This window comes from Phaethon aethereus (genome assembly GCF_964289735.1).
Source record: "Phaethon aethereus genome assembly, chromosome: 2".
NCBI classification, from domain to species: domain Eukaryota; kingdom Metazoa; phylum Chordata; class Aves; order Phaethontiformes; family Phaethontidae; genus Phaethon; species Phaethon aethereus.
In genome coordinates, this window is record NC_138582.1 from 169,970,774 (window position 1) to 169,976,507 (window position 5,734).

Below are 5,734 nucleotides of genomic sequence, written 5' to 3' on the forward strand. Positions count from 1 at the left end.
GCCCAAACATCCAGCCCTCCGGAGGAACAGAGGGCTGCTGTTACTCCTTTCCGAGTAGGACACTGCACTGCTGGTTATATGTCACAACTGCTGCGTCAACAAGGAAAGCTTGCCTAAAGTGGAAGTGAGCAGTACTTTTTTTTTTTTAGGAAAAAAAAAGGCAGCAAACCCTTGTGAGCGAACTCCAACAGCTTCCTCCTCCCCAGCCTTACCTCCCGAAAGACATGTGTCAGAGACGGCGGACACAGCCAGCTAATAGTGCGTCATAAGAGACTGCTCTGGAAAAAGGCCGGGTGGTGAAGATACTATGGGCAGAATCAGCTGATATTACTAATGGGGATAAAAATACAAACCTCTGAGATTCTTTTGTGAAGGGACTGAATGTGGTCTGTCCATATTTATCCAAGCTCGAAGGCTACGTTCGCAATAGTAAGCAAACAAGGATATGGCATTATGCTGCAAAGATTTACATTGCTAAATCAGTGGCAGGGACTTTGGCACAGTTTTGATGTGTGACAACTAGTGCCTCTCCCAGACAATTCTCCGGCATGGTCCAGGGTCCATTTGAAACAGATAGCTTGCACATAGTCGTGCTGTTTTGGGAGGTAAGAAGAAATCAGGTTATGCAAAGGCTATGCAAAACCCACTTGGCTATGGGGCTAGACCTACTTTATTTACTAGTGGAGATGTAAACTAGAGTCTTTGCACTGTTTCCAGGAAGAGCTGAACTCAGGCGATCTGCTGGTGGCATAGGACATCCTGAACCTCTACTCAGATTGCTACAAACTATAAGTGAGATTCACTCGCCCTGTGTTGGGAAATTGGACACAGAAGCCTAATCCTACTTTGTACTTTGTGGGAAGAAATATCTCGAGCATCTCAGCATAGACTAAAGGTCACCTGGGTGGGGTGACTAAATTAGGTGGGAATGTCTCATTTTTAAGCTTCACACGTGGGCGGATTCCTTGCTAAATAAGAGTTTGAGCTTGCTAAAGTCACCAAACTCTGCTTAGGAACTCCCTTTCCGGGTCATCCTGGAGCTTGGGCTGAAATGGTGTCATAGAACAGGGGATGCTTTGCAGTTTGAATGGTTAGTTGGCCTGGGTGTTTGGCTCCAGACACAACTGACTGCACAGATGAATGACGATGTTTTCTCCTTAGTAACCACTGCCTCTTAGATTTCATTTGTCTGAAAAATGGGAAGCATTAAAAAATTCCATAATCTCATTAGCTTGAAAATTTTCATACATCAAGGTCTGCATGACCATAAGGCTATTTTTTGCAGGAACACTGGTGATTCGTCCCAGAGGAAAGCTCTAGGCATGCAAACAGGTCAAAAATCCAGAATCCAAACCCCTCCTGGCCCCTCCCAGGGAAGGCAACTGAGCCAGGAAAAAAGCAAAACAAAACAGCAGCCAGCCATCTCTCACCCCAGTGCACCAAGAGGACAGGACAGATCTAAAAGTTTACTTTTTGCCACCACTTCATCCCCTGGCTTGTAGACACAAAGATAAAGTTGTTTTTCACAGGTCCTGGAGAGCACTCAAACTTGTTAGAAATTTCTAAGCATAAGTAGCTTGTTTAATCAGTGAGTAAAATCAGGCTGGATATGTGACAGCATTTCAATTTCAAATGCTTCAACAGAACAGCAGGTAGTCAATGAGGTTGTATTAGGCTCACCAAGTAACAGTCTGATGGGTTTTATTTATATTTTTTAAGCCTGACTATTTTGTCTATTTTTGGAGAAAAGAGGAAGACAATTCCATCATTTCAGATCACTCTGCTATGAGAGGGGCTTGTTCTCCACCTGATCCTTACTTAATTCTGCAAGAAAAGGTTTTATTCTGTGCAAAACAAAAAGAATGGGTGCTAGATGCCAAACTCAGAAAGTCTTCCCCAAGCTCTTATCAAAACAGCCAGAGAAGCCACCCATTCGTTACGTACAGATGGCTAAATGTAAACTGAACGACTCAAACCAAGGGTGCAGATACCCACAGCTTTGCTCCACAGACCACGACAGTTCACGAGCAGAGGCAGGAGGCCGAGGAGCCTCCTCAGGGCTGAAGAACGTGTGCACAACACCCCAGGAACATCGCTGCCCCAGCCTAAGTGTTATTTGGTTGCTTCTGTATGGCCACCTGGAAAAAAAACTATGTACGTCTAAGGTGGACCTGCTGATCTGGATGTGGCTTTGCCCCTTCCAACCACAAGCTGGTCCCACCCTCTGCCACCTGCCCATCCACAATCCTGGTTTGTTGAGGGTCTATGACCCATGAAGGTCTGAGCTAAGACCTTACGGGGATGACACCAAAGCATTGCCATGGCGCAGTACGTGCGTTGAGAAACGCCTGCAGCAGCAACACTGCACAGACATCCAGGCTAGCTCTGCAAAAAAAATTAAAAAAAAAAAAGCATCTGGATACTCTTTTCCATTATAACCCGATACAGAGTTAATATAGTGTTTTGGCTTGGGTTTGGTGTTGGTTTTTTTACTTTTTAGCAATCATATTCTCACCCTTCCCGAGAAAATTTGTGGGCTACTTCCAGCCTGAACGTGACAGTCGGGGATTTGCTGAATGGGCGAGCAGCACCAGTCAGCTTTCAAAACAGCCCTTCCGGCACCACAAAAAGATCTGTGTTGCCACATCACATCACCCGATAAGGCAAACATGAGTTTCAGCCACCATTTCCAGGCTTTCCCCATCAGTTCCGTGAGAACAGCCTTAGCACACTTTTTCTAGCCCAGTCAGGCAAAGAAGGGACGAAGTTGGTCACCTAGTGAACAAAACCAGCGCTGGCTCAGCCACGGAGGGCAAAGGAAACAATCGGGACTGTCCAAGGGCACGCGGAGGTCACCTTGTGCATGCGCGCGTGTGAAAAACAACGCAAGCCGCGGTGCTGCTGGGTGCGCAGAAATCCGGGGCTGTCACACGCTGTCTTCCCCCGGCTCGGACACAGCTTTCATGGGACGCAGGGGTTTTGTAATTCCATGTTAGCTCCGTGGAGGGCAAGGCAAGCTTGTGCGGAGCCACTCTGAAGCCTGCTCACGAGGTTTTACTCTGCTCTTCATGGATGGCTCCGCTACCAGGGAGTGAAGACTTTTGAAGATGGTGCACTCCCGATGGCCAGAGTCGAGGGAAGCGCACCTCCAAGGAAAGGTCCGCTAGCTGCACATTGATGGCAGCACCTGGGTGTATGCACAAAATCAGAAAGCCTATGGCCTTCGAAGATGGTGACTTCCACTGACAAAACAAAGCAGCCACCAGCCTGCTTCAGGCTCCCATGAGGAATGATGATATCTCCCTAGGAGAACATTTTCCAAAGAATGAGACATATTTGTTTCTTCTTCCTAAATGAAGCTACAAGAAAGCTGTACAACACAGATCTGTAATTAGAGGGACACATACTAGTATTCATGTAGAAATAGGAAAAAGACCTTGAGAAACAACTTCTGTAGGAGTCACCAGATCTCTGTGGCTCATCACGGTCCCTGCCTGTCTGCAGGGCATGACAATGGGGGCAGGAAAAAAAAAGGGTATTGCAGCAGCTAATACCAAGCTAAGCAGCTGCTGAGCATCCAATAGGTGGGAGCAGCCTGGGTCATCTGGAGGAGCATTCATCCTCAACAGGGTCTGTCCAAAGCTGTTAAATGCACATTCCTGTACAAAAATGCACATCTCGAGGAGCCACAACAGGTTGTTGTACCCATTTTCAGGAAATTGCCAGAAGGGTAGGTGGAAGAGATAGGAAACCAAGCAAAGACATTTTGGTGAAATGCTGAGCCTCATTGTCAGCTTTGCATAGAACCCCTTTCTACTTTGGACTCTGTAGCTCTGAGGCAGCTCTTCCACCAGGAAAATGTCTGGAAAGCCCCATAGATTTCAGATGTGACACAAAGTTTCTCATGGAAACACACATCTAGTCAAACAATCTTATCAGCTCCTGTACAGTAAGGAGCAAACTGGGCATCCGTAGAAGGACTATTCGTTTTCCATCTCCCTCTTGTGAATTCCCCTCTGTGCTGAAGTTAAGACTATCAGTCAAGAAAAACGCTTCTCAGATGGGAGAAACCGGTCGTGAACAATACCAGATTTAGGAAGTTCTTAGGGCATTTTAATACTAAACCACCTGGGATGTAAATGCCGCATCCATGTTTGCTGTAGCCCCCCGCTTTCCTTAAACTCTTCTCTCTCCCTGCATCAGCCACCCTAAAGGGTGTTGTGCATTTACAGCCCTTCGAATCTCATTCATCCTTGCAGTTCATGAACTTCTGCGATCAACTGCCTCAGAAATGAGGCCAGTCCATCACTCTGCCACATACAATCTTCAAACAGGCCAAGTTCTTCCTTCCCTGCCCTTTTGGAGGCAGTTAAGTACCTGAAGAAGTACCGTCCTACTACAGCCCATGTCAAGTGAGTACATCATCTTTGCAAAGGCAGGGATAAAGCTGCTTTAATTCAAGCTCTGGTTCAGTAGTAAATAAAAACATTCCAAACTGAAGCCAAGAGGTACTGAAGGTACTTCTCTATCAGGGTGAACTTGAAAATCTTCCTCAGATACTGCTTTTCACTCTCTAGGCCACTTTCTCGCATGCCAGCAATGGCATTGCTTCTAAGTAAAGCATCTAAAACCGTCTAAGAATACAACATAGAGCATGGGCACTTACACTTGGACTGGTAAATGCCCCTCCACTTTGCAGCAGGATACAGCCTAAATCGCTTGAAATTCAAAACTCTCTTCTTGTCAGGCTGTCTTCTAGATGCCCAGAGTTCCTCCCTTGCTGCCAACCACTCACTCACCCTTTGCAGGAGCATTATGTCTTTCCCCAAGCACTGCACAGCTCTAAAGGATGCACATTACAGGGCAGAATAATGTACAACTCTGCACAAAATCTGCCAGCAGGGAGTTTCTGCCTCAGAAATTAGCAGATAAACTTATTAAAAGTTTAATGTTAGACTGAGTCAATACAGGTGAGCACTTTACATCACATCTCAGTCTGTGTCATAACAGACAAATCTCAGGATCTTAAACCAGAATGAAGAGAGACCTAACTATTTCTTTCCTCCCCTTGGTCAGCTCAAGATCTGTATAATCATGATGAATGTGATCAAAAATAGGTTTTTTTAGGCAGGGAAAAATGGATTAGCATTAAGAGTTCATTGTAAGGGGTGTGCGGGGAGAGGAAAGTTTTGCTTGAGCTTGGACCATGGCCCCTAGCCTTCTTTGCCAGGTTAGTTTTTAACCTGGGTCCGTTCCCCAGTACAGTTTAACGTATCATCACATAGATGTCGAGCAGGGTGGGATCTCCTCATTCAATTAGAAGAACCAGCTTAGAGTCCATAAACTCAGGAGCCCCTTCAGCCACAGGGGCAATCTCTGGTGGCCAATGTCAAGATATTGCTCTCCTTTTTCTGACCAACCTTTGCTGCTTTTCTCTAGAGGTCAAGTATTCTCATGCATCCTAATTGTGTTTCCAAATGACATTCCTCGCATGTCACGCTCCAGCTGAGTCTGCATTCGGGCTGGCACAAAGACCATTCTGTCATGTGGAAAAACAATTCCAGGCTTTGTTTAAGCAACACCAGCACGCTGGAGCAAATTCTCCCATTCAAACCCTGCCCGTGTCAAGCCTCGGATGGTCATGACTCGGGATGAATTAACATTTAACTTACTGGAGCCACCTCAGAAGCAGACAGAAACACACAATGTGCAAGTTAAGGGGTAATTGGGAATA